Here is a 17,595-nt window from a genome sequence, read left to right as displayed (position 1 = left end):
TAATAAACAAGGCTTTCTTCTTCTTCTTCACATCGCAGCCACGAACACATACAGCACACGCACATGTATGAACAGAGTTGTCCCTGTGTGTTTTTGTCTTACACACACACACACACACACACACCCACACGCATGCACTCTCTCTCTCTTCATAGGTATGTGTAACATCCTCCCTCCGCTGCTGACAGCAGGCTCCACCCTCAGTCACAGAGGACAGGCTGGTTGACCTGGGAGGAGGAGAAAGCTAAGAACGGGAGGTGGGAAGTCGGGGTTGTGAGGGTGGGAGTGGGGGGAAATGGAGCTGAAATTCAGTTGTGCTGGTGGTATTGGAGGCACGGCACAATGGGCAAAAGCAAATCGAGGGAGTGAAAAGAGCTGAGACGCACATGGCTTTTAAATGGACCTCACCAATAAACAGTTGTGACTTACAGCCCAGAAAGGACAACACAAGGGGACCTGCACAGACTCTGTCTTTGAAGCACTGGCCAGGAAAAAAGTTGCCAGGCATTTTTTTATTTTTTTTTTTTTCAGTTCTGACAGATTCATTGAGGAGTCAGCTGATGGGACGGTGAGCAGCGTTTAAAGAAGCTGAAGAACGAAAGGTTTTAACCTGGATCTGAGAACAAAAACAGAACAGCAGTAAGTAGAAATCTTTCCTTAGTCAGAGGTGATTTTTTTTTTTTTATGGCTGACACTGATTTGTATTGTGTCATGTTGGTGTCTTTCTATGCTTATGTCTTCACGGGGAAAATATAGTGTTGTAATTGTAAGTATTGCTGTGTTGTGCACCTTTTTACTATTAACTAGATCACATGGTACATGTACATTAAAACAAAGTCATACACTCATCATTGGCATCAAATAAGCTCAACATTGTCGTATTTAGAATAGAATAGAATAGAAAAACGGATTTATCTGAAAACACTCAAAACAGATAAATTCTCAAGATGAAAATCATAGACAGGTTATAAAAATCCCTTTGCTGTTGAGGGATTTCTAAATATGATGTCTTTACATAAACTACAAATCACACGTGAAAAAACAAAATGGGTTATTGAAGTTATGTATGTTATGCCAGAACAGCAGTTCACCTTGTTTTGACTGTAAGTCAGAAAAAAAAAATATTTTGTTGATCATTTGTTGTTTGTGGTTACATTTTTTATAGATAACTACAAATGACATCATATATATTATTAAGTATTTATATATAATTGCATGTATATAATTGTAATAGTGTTTGTTAAGTGTAGCATGACTAGAATTTACAAACAATCCTTTCCGTGTGACATTGAATCTGTCAAAATGTTTCCTGTTTTGAGTCAAATAAGATGACCAAAGCTATTTTAATTTGCTAAATGCCTGAGTATTCTGTGATTTCTTTTTTTTTTTTCAAAGTCTATATAGAGTTCCTTAGTATTTGGTGGGATGACCTTTCAAACTGTATGACCTGGGTCAAATGTTTTCCTTCTAGAAACTTTTCTCATCCGTTTGCCCTAATTGTGACTCATTCCTCCTGACAGAACAAACATGGCTGAGTCAGAACTGTCGCCCATTTGGCTCACAAACACACCTTTAATACCCCACCCAAAAATATTGCCCCAGACACTCAAAAGATATTGACACTGTTGTCCTTAAGCCACTTTAGATCTAGTCTTGTATTATGATTTGGGTCGTTGTAAATTGGGCGTCTGTGCCATTTTGAAACATAATTTACTGTGGGACTTTTGTTTTTTCTGATGTCCTGAAATGTTGATTTAATATTTTCATGTATTGCTCTTTCCTTGTAATGACATGTATTTTTGTGAATTGCACCTCCTGCAAACATTGAACAATACCCACATCATGATGCTGCCACCCACAAGTTCCCCCTCTTTTCCCTTAAGATTTAACAATGGCTATTACAGCCAAACAGTTTAATTTTAGTTTGAACTAAAATTAAATATGTTTGTCTTGCGAACTGTTTTGCCTTTTTATTGTCTTCTTCCTCCCTTAGTGGTTTTTCAGTACAGCTTTAGTTTCACTTACAATAATGACCCACCCTAACAAGACGTCTTAGCATCGTCTTTTGCTTTTGTTCAAGAGTTGATACTTTCATTTCACATCAAGGCACATTCACCTCTGGGACACAGCAGCCGTCTCCTGTTTGATAGCTGGACGCTTTCCTGGTGTTTACAGTTTTGTGTAATTACTTGAACAGATGAATGTGGCACCTGCAGGCATCTGGAAATTGTCCCCAAGGAAGAACCAGACATGTGGAGGTCCACCGTTTTCTCCCTGCTATACCGGCTGATTTTTATTGACTTTTCCATGATGTCACATGTGGAAACATTGTGTGTTTGACATGCTGCCTTAAAATATGTTGACAAAAAAAAAACACTTGTTCAATTATATTCATTCAATTTCACATCAAAAATATACTCTTAGATTCAATATTTCCATCAGATGCTGGAATATCACCTTCAGAAAAAAATAAAAATTTCAAGCTTCTATCGCAACAACATAAGATAACATTTTGTTTTTATTTTGACATCAATGCTGGATTTGAGCAAACACAACACAGCACCGTGAAACAATACTTCATGTCTTGCTGACTGTCCTCAATTTGAAGTATTTTGCCCCAGTTCTTCCCAGAGAACTTGTTTGTCTAAGTTTTTCCATGGATTAGAGAGAAGATCTGGGGGGGTTAGGCAGGGGAGAGAGGGGCTGTCAGGTCGTTAATGTGAGCCGCCGTAGCATGTAATATTAATGGACTGTAACGATGACTCCTCTTAACACTTTGTCTTATACCCAAACAGAAGGAGAGAGAGAAGACGAACACGCATGAGGCAACCTACAATGCACTGATAGCGAGGTAGGTGACTGAAGCATGTTGCTCACCTTGCGGTACTTATGCAACCTATGTTTGCAGTTTATCTGAATTTTTTTTGTTTTTGTTTTTTTTTCAAAATATCAGTGTCCTGCCCATATTGTTAAAGGAGAAAATTATGGCTCTGAAAATGACCAGAGAAGATTTATCCCAAGTGGGATTGTTGGGCATTTGGTTTCTCAAAGATGAATGATTTATTGCCCGACTTTAGAAGGAGATTTACAAAACAGAGGGGATCATCATAGCAGTATTTTCTTTGCCAGTAAAGTGATAATCGCAGAGTTTTCACAGTGAAACATGTCTTTATGTCAGAATAGTGTCTAAATTGAGCTGTAAAGCAAATCTGTCTGGCTTATCAGTGGAATCAAGAAACCGCAGTGAGTGAAAACAGGAAGCTGACTTTTCCTCAGAAAGGGCCATATTTTTCTAACGATGTGCAGAAAATCAGCCGCTTGATTGTGGCCCCCGCCAGGAATAATTGCAATCAACACTGTTATTGTCACACTCTGTTTGCCCTGGTTTTTAAAAGGGAATCATTCCATCATGTGGTGCAGGTCTGACCATATCAGCTGCCAACCTCCAGGCTTATTTTAGTTGAAGTGGTAACACTGGAGCTTTCTTCTCAGTCTGCAGAGGCGATGGTCTGAATTTTACATAGGCTGCGTGACATCCGGTTTTGTGTAAGGCGCAAGCTTGATGTTGGTGCGCTAGTTAATGATACATAACAAGGAAAACAGCCCATGATCTCATGAACAGACATTATCAGTAATGACAAGAGGACTTGGACCCTCTTCTGCGTCAGCCCTCCCCTTTGGCTGAAGGATGGAAACACACTCCCTGCCTCTTCTGTGAATGCAAAACGCAGCTAACCTCATTTGAGAGGAGGTTAGCCAGTGACCCTAATAAATAAGCCCAACGAGGTTTGGCCTCACATCATTAAAATTTCAAGAGCGCACATCTCCATTTTTCTAACTTTTCTCAATAGTGCCGGAGCTTGAAGCCCATTATAATCTTATTCACTTCGTGTTAGAAGAAGGAAATGTGTAAGAGCACGAGACAGCGTCAGAAACAGCTGGAAGTTTCCAAAGGGTGATGATGTTACATTTAGAGAACCACACTCGAGTATCAATGGATAAACTCAGTGCCCTCCTTTTCTCATCTGAGAAACCTCATGAGTTCCTTGAATTAGAGGACTCAAAGTTGTTAGTCAACCCCTGCTGACAGATAGGTAGTCAGTAATACAAAGCCTTGAATTTACCCTCTGCAAATTGAAATGCATAAGCATATATATAGCATCAAGATGTCATTGAGAATCATTCGGAAGGTGAATTTACACTGGATGTGAGCGCGATAGCGAGGTTCTGATGAAATATGGGGTTTCAAAGATGAATTTGTGGTCACAGCCACTTTATCAAGCAGATGAAATGTCAGCCGTTCAAGCTGGTGGCACCACGACTCATCCAAGCCTTTATACTGTAAGAATCTATTGATCTGTATGTGAAGTGCCATGCTGTATGAAGGAGAGCTGCATATGATACTTCCAGTAATATGCTTATATCAAATGTTTAGTGCCTGTCAGCTTGTATTTATTTTAGGTGGGCCTTTTCCTGCTGCCTCACCCCATAAATTGGGAGTTATTTGTTGCTAAATAACAATTAGATGGAGCCACTTTGACAGGTGAAGTGGTGAAGAAGTGATGAAAACGAGAGGTGAGAACAAAAGCAGAAGAAGAGAAGATTAGAGGGGGGAATCTGCAGCATGTTGTTGTGGTTCACGCAGGGCTGCTAATGAGGACTGAGAGGTTCCCATCGATCAGATCGGGTTGGACCTTGTCAACGGAAACTAATCAAGGGACTGACAAGTGCAATCAAGATGAGCAAGACTGCAGGGGAAAGTGATTGATTTCTAATTATGTTTGGATTACAACAACTAATGTGTAAAAACTTGTTTCTTGGCAGTTGGCATAAAAAAAATCTTGGTTTTCTTAAAAATACTTATTTTGTTTAAAGGTGATTAATATAAATATTCTATAGACATCACTACAACAAGTTATTCACCTGTGTACAGAGTGAACCCTTCCAGGTTGACAAAGTTAGCACTGTAGAAACTATCAAAACACACGAGGTCTATCAAGCAATTAAAGAATTGTCTGTAAATAAATCTATAGGAATGGATCTTATTTCAGCTGAACATCTCAAATTTGCCAGTTCAAGAGTTGTCCCTCTGCTTGCCTTGTGTTTCACTGGTTTTATTATGCATGGTTTTATTCCTGAATCCTTGATGAAGGTTCTTTTACTTCCTGTGATTAAAAACAAAGCTGGTAAAATTGGCAGCTCTGATAATTACAGACCTATAGCCCTAGCTAATACACTGTCTAAAGTCTTTGAACTTATTCTTCTGCCAAAATTTGCAAAGATAGTAATGTCTACTGAAAATCAATTTGGGTTCAAGCCCAAACATGGCACTGATATGTGTATATATGGACTAAAAGAATTACTGAAAAATTATAACAGCAAAAATTCTACAGTTTTTCTGTGTTTTTTAGACGCCACCAAGGCTTTTGATCGTGTTAATCATAGAAAACTATTTTTAAAATTGTGCCAAGTTGGTGTACCTAAGGATATAGTAAGATGTCTGTCCTACTGGTATGCTAATCAAACTATGCAGGTGAAATGGGACAACTGTATCTCTGCATCCTTTCATGTCAGCAATGGAGTCAGACAAGGAAGCATTTTATCTCCTATTTTGTTTAACTTTTATATGAATGATCTTTCTAAGCAGCTAAACCTGTGTAGAACCGGCTGCATGGCTGGTGATACTATTATTAATCATTTAATGTATGCTGATGACCTAGTGGTTTTTAGCCCAAGTTTAGCTGGTCTTCAGGAGCTGCTTAATGTCTGTTCAGCATATGGTGAGTTACATGATGTTAAGTTCAATCCTTCAAAAAGCACCATCTTGATCTGTCGCACTAAGGAGGACAAAAATATACTATTTCCGAATTTCAAACTGTCTGGATCTTTATTAAAAGTCTCAACTAAAGTGAAATATCTTGGTCATATGTTGACAGATTGTCTGTCTGATGATGAGGACATTTACCGTCAGGTTCGAATGTTATACGCTCAAGCAAATATTCTTGTCCGTAAATTTGGATTCTGTTCGGATGAAGTGAAGATGAACTTGTTTCGATCATATTGTACATCACTGTATACTGCACATTTGTGGTGCAATTTTAAAAAAGCCAGTCTTCAAAAATTGAAGGTGGCTTACAATGATGCACTTAGACTTTTGTTAAATAAACCCAGATGGTCCAGTGCCAGTGAACTGTTTGTATCTGCCCGAGTCAGCACTTTGATGGCTGTCTTGAGAAAACTTATGTATAGATTTATTTGTCGCTTAAATGAGTCTAATAATAAAATTATACTGCTGTTGGCAAATGCTAAATATAGTGCAATAAAGTACTCATCTGTACTCTGGAGACACTGGTACACTGTTAGCCTTTGCTGTATTTTCTACAGCTAAATACCGCAAAATGCCCAGTAAAACTAACATAAAACATCTTTACAATTAGTTACTGTAATTTGCATTGCATTATGGGTAAAGGACATAGTATTACAGTAACTTACTGTATGTTTTGAAGTTGCAGTATTTTACTGTTTACACATTGCAGTAGTGGTACTGTATTTATAATGTCTTGCACTGTTAGCCTTTACTGTATTTTGTACAGCTAAATACCGCAAAATGCCCAGTAAAACTAACATAAAACATCTTTACAATTAGTTACTGTAATTTGCATTGCATTATGGGTGTAGTACATAGTATTACATTAACTTACTGTATGTTTTGAAGTTGCCGTAATTTACTGTTTACACATTGCAGTAGTGATACTGCACTTATAATGTCTTTGCGCTGGCCATGTAAGAATTCTATTTGATTTCCAACGGTCATCATAGATGTTTCATCGTGGTTCCCTGTTTCTGTATTTTTACTCCTTTAGTGGTTAACATATTTTAAGGCAGAAAGAGAGCATGTACTTTTGTTTTTTTCACATCCTAGCTAACATTAATATGCAGTTTATCTAGCTACGTCATCAAGGGTGGCTTCGCTTCCAACGTTTTTCTGATGACGTTTGTTTTAAACTCCGAAGCTTTTTCCGTCCAAGTGCAAGTGCAGCTCTGTCGCCGTGCTGTGGGCTCACACTGCTTCAGCTCTTAGCAATACAGGTAAAAAACACTTCTTAGAAAACTGTTTGAAGCCAAAACCTAATCTGGATATGTATATTTTAGATGGAGCTAACGTAACTTATAGCATCATGCTATAATGCTATTACTTAGCATGAGGTGAAAGATAGAAAAATATGATGGTGTTATTTTTGAGCTGGTTCGAATTAACGTTAGCTAAGGTGCTAATTTTACCGAAGGTTTTAGCTTGACTTTTGCGCTAAATCTTCCTCGAGCGACTAGCTTTGGGTTGAGATAAGCTCAGTGCTGAGTGTCTGTTAGCATTGTTGTTACATCCTTTGTCGAACAATATAACGTTAATTGATAATTGATCCCCTTTTTAAAAAATAACTAATAACTAATTATCTAATTATTTTATTAGATAATAAAATAATCTAATAACTGTTCATTTGTTTAAACCATAACCTTGCAAATGTTAAGAGTGCAGATTAGCTAGGTCAACAAGGATGAATTCTAACTTGTTCTTTTTTTCTTTTGTCAGATGACTTTTTTTTAACTCCCAAGCTTTTTCCTCCAAGTGGCTGTGCAGTTCTGTCCTGCTGAGTGCTAACATAGTTTCAACTCTTGAAAAGACAAGACAACAGGTAAAAAGACAGCTCTTCAAACATATTTGAAGCCACAAAATAGTCTGGAAATGTAGAGGAGCAGCTAACCTAATCTATAACTTTGAGCTTGCTACAGCTAGTTAGCCTGCTAAAGTACCATTACATCTCCAACATAGTGTATAAGAGTCTGTAAATGAGGACAAAGGTGGAAAACATTCAAGTGGTTTCTGTTATTTTTTGAGTTGGTTCAGCCACAGTGGCAGGTGGACAAAAAAGTTAATTTCAAGCCTGGTTACATATAAGGACTGTTCACCTGTTTAAACCATGCTCTTGCAAATTTAAAGTTAAGTCAGTACTAACAGGTGCAATTATGTACAGGTGTAAATTCTGCAGTATTTGTACTTCATAATTTAGAGAATTTTGTAGTCATGTGAAGAAACATCAACACACAGCTAATTATCGGTTTCGTTGTGGAATAGAGCAATGTCCTACATCCGTCAGAGAAAAAGAAAACATTTCGAAGAAAAAGACTCAATCTTCATCTTGGTTGATGTAATTTTATATCGACTCTTAACTTAAAACACACATCTTAAATCAGAATTGTTCAATTAATTTGTTAAAGGTATCAATTCACCCAAATCACAAACATTTCATTTCATTAACCCATATTGTACTTAGCCATTCAGATACTGTATTTGTGGAATGTAATGCTTTCAAAAATGCATTTAGCCTCACAAACTGTCATTCACATCCGTTGTTTCAGAGTGGTAGCAGGATGTAGGGGTAAAGTCTAGTCTAGTCTCCGGGGTGAGGTTCTCAAAAACCTGTTGTAATCTGGGTGAACTGGCCCTTTAAATATAAATTACTACCAGTAATTCATATTTAAGAGTTTTCCTTTTATGTTTCAAAGGTATCTTCCACCAAGATGTCTGTTGAGATGGAAATGACCTTACCTACAACACCAAGGGTAATCATGCTTGGTAAGAGGAATATTTTCTATCACTATAATTTTTTTGTAGCAATGTATGTAATAGTTATGGTAGTCTGTACTTTTACTCACTAGCGTTAGCCTGACAAGGGTTTGTCTATTTTAGGAAATAGCTTGATGTCTGCAACCCGGTGGATGGTCAGTATGGAGGAGAAGGTATTTTTCAAGCCTGAGCAACTACATAACTTTGCCAGCGTCCTTGCTGTCTTTTTGGGTCATATTATGACTTCAATCTGGAGTATCAGGAGTCAGCATCCACCACGCTGGAGATGATACAACGGTAAGTACTCTACACCAAGCCATTTATGAATTAAATTTAATGACAGTTTGACTGATGATGAAGAACCATAGCTGATTGCTGTATTGTATGTCTTCATTTAAAAAAATACAATTAATATATTTTATTTCTGTTAAAAGATTCTTTGTGAGGATCAATCCAGATGTTGGTACCAAATGCACAGCCAAAGTCAGTACAAGCCGCAAGACGGGAAGTCAAGAGGAAAGTAGTCAGTGTCAACTCCCGGATCAACACCTTCCTCAAACGACTCGCTGAATTTGAATAGAGGACTTCCAACTAGGTAAGCATTTTACCAAATGTTTATTATTTTATTGTCTTTATTGTCCACCAACAAAATGACTAAAAAGATTGTTATGACATGTTGTATTTCATAGCTCCTTGGGGACATTTGCAGGGTCTCAATACAGCACGCAATCGTATGAATTAGTGAAGACTGACTGACTGCTTTTGCCATAAACAATCCAAAAACCTGAAGTGAAGCCAGTCCTGCTCATTCTTTATGCAGCTTCTATTATCACTTCATTGCAATTGATTTTTTTTTATCACCTTAATGCTGCTTTATACCAATGGTTTTATGCATTTGGACATTGTCACTTCGGCTTAATTTGTCAGCCTTCCTGTCGATTTGAAAATGTAGATAACTTCCTGACCATCTCATGACCTCCCACATCGTCTTATTCTTTACAGTTCAGCTTCCACAAGATGGATCTCACTGATTTTGTTTGACGAATGGAATAAAAGTTCTTCTGATGTAGGAAATGCATCTGATATAACAATATTTATTGATATGAATGTCTACCATACAGTACATTATCACACTTGCACTGTTTTTGTGATGTATTGTGTAACAGTGCACATTTAAGCTACTGTTAACTGTTTTCTGACAATGCAGCCTCTACTGGTTTTTGACTGTTCACCATTTGAATGATATACGTGTTCATGTTGGTGCATACCTGATATGGTACATAAAATTTGTAGTGCCCAATTTTTTTAGTTGTTCTTTTGTTGTACAGTGTGCAACAAATAGAAAAGGTTATGTAAAGATTGTTACTGTTATTGGATCCAGATGCATTCAAGTGTCCATATTGAATGAAATACAGTTCATATTCAAATGAAGTTAAGTATATTCTATATATTTTTTAAAAGTCAGTCTTTTAATAGTTTATGGCTGGTACTTGATGCACACATGTTCATGTTGCTACATACATGTGCCATAAAAAATATTGACATGACCTGTAGTGTGTTCTATGGTTTTGTTGTTTTATAGCACATTATATTGTATTGTGACATTGTTCTTTATGACATTGTGAATATATAAATGGATTTTATTTCAACAAATCTGCTGAAAATAAATACCTGTTTTTATTCACAGTACTTGGACTAAAATTTCTTTTATGAAATTTTTCGGTTTATGGTAAAATATTCTTGTATTAAAAAATGTAAACTTTAATTTACAGTAAAACTGACTTTATGTTGTGAAACAAGTTTACAGTAGACCAGCTTTACTATAAAATACATTTACAGTTTTATGCTATAAACTGCATTTACAGTAAAGCAGTTATAACTGTAAATCACACTCACAGTAAAAATTAACTGTGAAATATCATGACAGTAAAGGTACTGTAGAATGTCAATTACAGTAACTTACTGGCAACACTGTTGCCAGTAAGTTGCCAGTAAGTTACTGTAGAATGGCAATTACAGTAACTTACTGGCAACACTGTTGCCAGTAAGTTGCCAGTAAGTTACTGTAGAATGGCAATTACAGTAACTTACAGGCAACACTGTTGCCAGTAAGTTACTGTAGAATGGCAACTACAGTAACTTACTGGCAACAGTGTTGCCAGTAAGGTACTGTAAAATTACAATAAAAAGTCTAACAGTGTATGATTGCCTTTTGTAAGGCTAGAAGTCATGTGTTTGTATTGTTTATTTTTTGTACTTTTTATTCTTTTATTGCTTTTGTTTTCTCTTTGTATGTAATCTGGACTCTGAGTCTGTAATAAAAATCTATCTATAAAAAAAAACTGTGTGTCCAGCTAAGTCTCAGTTTTATAATGTAAACTTTTCTTTAATGACTTTTTGTTGAATTCTTCAATATTTGTATCATCTTGCCACACAAACAGACACATGTATAACCTGCGAAGACAATTAAAAGTCTCTTTATAATACTAACAACATTCTCCTAACCTTTTCACTATGTTCAATTACAAGAAAACAGATTCGGCATGTACAAGTAATTGTTTTGTTTTCTGACATAATGGAATATTTATGCAAGCCTTTTCTGATCAAACTTGGAGAGGAAACCTTCATGTCGCTTTCCTAAAGCTTTGTAAGAGTTTGACAGGTTTATTATTGCCATTCTGGGAGCAGAGTATGTTTTGAATATTCTTGATTTGAGCTTTTCAGCCTTCTTGGGGGGCTCTTTTCTACTCTTTCTTTTTCTAACTGTGTATTTTTTTGATCAGTTTGTAATAGATTTGGATACATGAATTGCCAGTTTAACACCTCATTATTTTTTGTGACAAAATGTCCTTTTGTTTAAGTTTTATTTGGTTTTTTTTTTGCCCTCCTCCCCCCCTCACCACTTGTGAAGTTTGGTACTGACTTCAGAGGAAAAAAAAATCTCTAGTTTTAATGCTAATGTTGTTTGAATTGTTTATAGTCAGCTTAGTAAGATGTGTAAACTTTATTTAAAAATCAGCACAGTCTGGAAGCAATGTATGCTTTTAATATTTCCCAGTTGTGATACTCGGTCTCAATTTTATGTCAAGCACTTTTTTTTTTTTTTTACAACCCACAGAGTTTAAGGACTTTTTTTCATGCCATTTTCAGTTACCAATCCAGCACAAATCATCTTAAAACTGACATAATACAAATCCCTCCAAACCCATCAAAGGCATGACCTAAACCGGAAAAATACAAAAAAAAAAAAATGGTGCATATTTCAATTTATTTAGTATGAGAAAAATATATATACATATATAAGGATGTTTTGTTTTGCAAAACTAGTGGTAGCACATTTGTTGACACCTCTTACGATTCGAATGATTAAATGTAACTGAAGAATTTTGTAATTTCATGACAGAGAAACTTTTTTGTTAATGATATTTAGAAGAAGAGGAAGAAAAGGAAGAAATCTATTTATTTTCCGTCCTGGAACAATGGCTGTTTCACAGAGCTAAGTGTGGTCTTGTTTGTCTCAAAACCCAATTCCATGGTTGCATTTCCTTAATTTTTACTATGAAATAAACATAATCTTATGTTATAGCTTTACATTTTGAGAAATTGTGGGGGGGTTTTCTTAGCGTTATTTTGGTTTTTCCTTCAGTACAGAAATGTTATTTGGCAGGAGGAAGCGAGACACTGACTCTTTGGATCGTAACAACTGATAATCCGTTCAGGATTTTTCCATTCATGATCTTCTATTTGCCTGAAGTACAAATATGAACTGGCACAGATGCCCATTTCTCTCAGCCCCTCTTCAAAGTAGTAAAGACAAACAAGGCATAAAGACAATTGCTTTTTATCTCAAGGCTTTTGTACACATCTTAGCAAAGAGAAGGATAACCTCAGAGCACTCTTTATGTCTCTACAACTAAACATTTATGTTGCAACATGTCAACCATGTTCACCTAAAAACGTTTCTGCAGGACATCTGGTCCTGAACTATTATTGCTTTTTTAACTTGGCATGGCTAGCACATGATGTCATTTAAGAGAATCACCAAAACATGTGGTAGAAAAGACTGAAAAGGCGCGAGGGGCTGACTTGCAATGTTTTCATACGCTTTTAGCAATCTGTTTCTGTCTGCTTGAGGCTTTGTATGTTTGGGCCTCCTGCTGGAAGGCAGCATAAGACAGAGCGGTAAATGGATGGTTGCACATCAGCTTGTCCGTGGGGAGGAAGGCGGGGGGAGGGCTTTTGGGGGTGTGTGGGATTTCCAACTCTGTCATTAATCAGACTGAGAGCTTTAGAGTAAAGAGGGGAAGCAATGTAGTGGACTAACTCCTAAAAGCAGTGTTTACAGTCCATCCAGCGTGGGGAGAGGGGATAATTTGAGCTTTACATTGAGCCAGTCGGACAAACGGGGATTGATGTAATGTGCTTGGAATACATTAAACTGCATCCGGCACGGTTCTGGAGACATGATGTTCTCACACCATGCAGCTGCAAGCTTTCCTCTTTGCATATGGGAAATATGAGTGGCAAAAGTTTTCAGCTCTCCTGTTGATGTAGCTCACCGAGCAAGTAGACGGCAGCCTGTCTGTGAAGCACAAGCAAAGCAAATGAAGCTGAAGCAATTAGCCAAAAACACAATGTCCTTTTGACGGTTTAGAACAGCAGGAGCTTAAAATGAAGAGAGACATTTTCAGACATACACCTCTGCATGAAGTGAATAGATTGCTCTGCTTAAAATTAATATAGTTTATTTGATTTTCCTTCAGTATTTTTAATTATTTTCAATGACCTCCATGTACTTCATTCGCACATGTAGCTAAAAAACATGAGAAACTGATGACACAGGGAGTCATTTTTTTAATAAGATTATTTATTGGTTTGGAAGTAGCACAGCAGCTTTTATTAATGAGCTCATAAATTATGCTGTAATTACAGAGAAGGACGTGAGTCGTACCAACACAAGGTCAGAAGATCCCTTGGTGGAGTGGAAGACCTTTCTGTGGATATAATTCACAGAGGAATATAATTAAAATGTAACAGGAGGGCAGTCTGAAGCACTGAATTCAAACAATATTTCTGGATGGACTTAATATATATTTTTTAATAATAATAATAATAATAATAAAAAACACATGTAGGAAATCTTGTAAACCAAAAAAGTATCTCTCCCTCTTTTCACATCTCCAACCTTCTGTTGGACACAGAGGACCAGCTGGACCCGCTTGAAAAATTCCTCAGGCAGAGCCGTTACATAAGGCCGGGGGTATTATAAGCTCTGTTATCTCACAAGGCCGTCACTGAAGGGGCTGTTATTTGCAAATTGGTCATTAGGCCTCAGTGTAGCAGTGACAATAACCTCATAATGGAGTATTAGTCACATTTGATCGCTCAATATCATCACTGGTCGGTTCAGGGCTATTTATAGGGGTGGCATCCATTCATCATGACACTTGTACTGAAAGACACGGTAGTTATTAAACCGGGAGGAAGCCAATCAGATGGCACTTGGTGATAATTCATGGGACATAGATCCTGAGAGGTAACACCACCTTAAATGTTATCATAAACATTTTACTGGTGCAGCTGCACCGCGGGTATATCGTAAAATTCCTTATCAAATTACAATGAAAGGTTTCAACAACAAACGGCTCAAAGATTCATTTTAAGAGATTATAGAAACAGCTTGGAAGGAAAAAAAAAATACAAGAAAAACTAAATAGTTATTCCCAATACATTCCCAATAATTCATATGAAGCCATTAAGAGATCGGAATACTGATGAAAAGCAAATCTATCTGCAGTTCAACTATATTACAAGGCCAGGGCACTAGAGCACACACTGTTAGACTTTTTATTGTAATTTTACAGTACCTTACTGGCAACACTGTTGCCAGTAAGTTACTGTAATTACCATTCTACAGTACCTTACTGGCAACAGTGTTGCCAGTAAGTTACTGTAGTTGCCATTCTACAGTAACCTACTGGCAACACTGTTGCCAGTAAGGTACTGTAGAATGGTAATTACAGGAACTTACTGGCAACTTACTGGCAACAGTGTTGCCAGTAAGGTACTGTAATTGCCATTCTACAGTAACTTACTGGCAACTTACTGGCAACAGTGTTGCCTGTAAGTTACTGTAATTACCATTCTACAGTACCTTACTGGCAACAGTGTTGCCAGTAAGTTACTGTAATTGACATTCTACAGTAACTTACTGGCAACAGTGTTGCCAGTAAGTTACTGTAATTGACATTCTACGGTACCTTTACTGTCATGATATTTCACAGTTAATTTTTACTGTGAGTGTGCTTTGCAGTTATAACTGCTTTACTGTAAATGCAGTTTATAGCATAAAACTGTAAATGTATTTTATAGTAAAGCTGGTCTACTGTAAACTTGTTTCACAACATAATGTCAGTTTTACTGTAAATTAAAGTTTACATTTTTTAATACAAGAATATTTTACCATAAACCGAAAAATTTCATAAAAGAAATTTTAGTCCAAGTACTGTGAATAAAAACAGGTATTTATTTTCAGCAGATTTGTTGAAATAAAATCCATTTATATATTCACAATATCATAAAGAACAATGTCACAATACAATATAATGTGCTATAAAACAACAAAACCATAGAACACACTACAGGTCATGTCAATATTTTTTATGGCACATGTATGTATCAACATGAACATGTGTGCATCAAGTACCAGCCATAAACTATTAAAAGACTGACTTTAAAAAAATATATAGAATATACTTAACTTCATTTGAATATGAACTGTATTTCATTCAATATGGACACTTGAATGCATCTGGATCCAATAACAGTAACAATCTTTACATAACCTTTTCTATTTGTTCCACACTGTACAACAAAAGAACAACTAAAAAAATTGGGCACTACAAATTTTATGTATCATATCAGGTATGCACCAACATGAACACGTATATCATTCAAATGGTGAACAGTCAAAAACCAGCAGAGGCTGCATTGTCAGAAAACAGTTAACAGTAGCTTAAATGTGCTCTGTTACACAATACATCACAAAAACAGTGCAAGTGTGATAATGTACTATATGGTAGGCATTCATATCAATAAATATTGTTATATCAGATGCATTTCCTACATCAGAAGAACTTTTATTCCATTCGTCAAACAAAATCAGTGAGATCCATCTTGTGGAAGCTGAACTGTAAAGAATAAGACAGACGATGTGGGAGGTCATGAGATGGTCAGGAAGTTATCTACATTTTCAAATCGACAGGAAGGCTGACAAATTAAGCTGAAGTGACAATGTCCACATGCATAAAACCATTGGCATAAAGCAGCATTAAGTTGATAATTTGTTTAAAAAAAAATCAATTACACTGAAGTGATAATAGAAGCTGCATAAAGAATGAGCAAGACTGGCTTCACTTCAGGTTTTTGGATTGTTTATGGCAAAAGCAGTCAGTCAGTCTTCACTAATTCATACGATTGCGTACTGTATTGAGACCCTGCAAATGTCCCCAAGGAGACGATGAAATACAACATGTCATAACAATCTTTTTAGTCATTTTGTTGGTGGACAATAAAATAATAAACATTTGGTAAAATGCTTACCTAGTTGGAAGTCCTCTATTCAAATTCAGCGAGTCGTTTGAGGAAGGTGGTGATCCGGGAGTTGACACTGACTACTTTCCTCTTGACTTCCCGTCTTGCAGCTTGTACTGACTTTGGCTGTGCATTTGGTACCAACATCTGGATTGATCCTCACAAAGAATCTTTTAACGGAAATAAAATATATTAATTGTATTTTTTAAAATGAAGACATACAATACAGCAATCAGCTATGGTTCTTCATCATCAGTCAAACTGTCATTAAATTTAATTCATAAATGGCTTGGTGTAGAGTACTTACCGTTGTATCATCTCCAGCGTGGTGGATGCTGACTCCTGATACTCCAGATTGAAGTCATAATATGACCCAAAAAGACAGCAAGGACGCTGGTAAAGTTATGTAGTTGCTCAGGCTTGAAAAATACCTTCTCCTCCATACTGACCATCCACCGGGTTGCAGACATCAAGCTATTTCCTAAAATAGACAAACCCTTGTCAGGCTAACGCTAGTGAGTAAAAGTACAGACTACCATAACTATTACATAGATTGCTACAAAAAAATTATAGTGATAGAAAATATTCCTCTTACCAAGCATGATTACCCTTGGTGTTGTAGGTAAGGTCATTTCCATCTCAACAGACATCTTGGTGGAAGATACCTTTAAAACATAAAAGGAAAACTCTTAAATATGAATTACTGGTAGTAATTTATATTTAAAGGGCCAGTTCACCCAGATTACAACAGGTTTTTGAGAACCTCACCCAGAACTAGACTAGACTTTCCTACATCCTGCTACCACTCTGAAACTGCGGATGTGAATGACAGTTTGTGAGGCTAAATGAATTTTTTAAAGCATTACATTCCACAAATACAGTATCTGAATGGCTAAGTACAATATGGGTTAATGAAATGAAATGTTTGTGATTTGGGTGAATTGATACCTTTAACAAATTAATTGAACAATTCTGATTTAAGATGTGTGTTTTAAGTTAAGAGTCGATATAAAATTACATCAACCAAGATGAAGATTGAGTCCTCTTTTTCTTCGAAATGTTTTCTTTTTCTCTGACGGAAGTAGGACATTGCTCTATTCCACAACGAAACCGATAATTAGCTGTGTGTTGATGTTTCTTCACATGACTACAAAATTCTCTAAATTATGAAGTACAAATGCTGCAGAATTTACACCTGTACATAGTTGCACCTGTTAGTACAGACTTAACTTTAAATTTGCAAGAGCATGGTTTAAACAGGTGAACAGTCTTTATATGTAACCAGGGCTGGAAATTAACTTTTTTGTCCACCTGCCACTGTGGCTGAACCAACTCAAAAAATAACAGAAACCACTTGAATGTTTTCCACCTTTGTCCTC

General features: G+C 36.6%; 1 protein-coding gene across 2 annotated transcripts in view; it reads left to right on the top strand.

Moving 5' to 3' along the window:
• Positions 1-307: 307 nt before the first annotated feature.
• The window catches only part of LOC122837664 (vasopressin V2 receptor-like), a 35,293-nt gene continuing 18,005 nt past the window's right edge, over positions 308-17,595 (top strand). For both annotated transcript variants that reach the window (XR_006371811.1, XM_044128155.1), the window contains exons 1-2: positions 308-639; positions 2,796-2,851. The gene's annotated coding sequence lies outside the window, so the exon portion shown is untranslated. The remainder of the gene's footprint in view (positions 640-2,795; positions 2,852-17,595) is intronic.

This window comes from Gambusia affinis, linkage group LG01 (genome assembly GCF_019740435.1).
Source record: "Gambusia affinis linkage group LG01, SWU_Gaff_1.0, whole genome shotgun sequence".
NCBI lineage: Eukaryota > Metazoa > Chordata > Actinopteri > Cyprinodontiformes > Poeciliidae > Gambusia > Gambusia affinis.
Note: the sequence above shows the minus strand (reverse complement) of the source record. Positions and strands in the feature narration are given on the sequence as shown.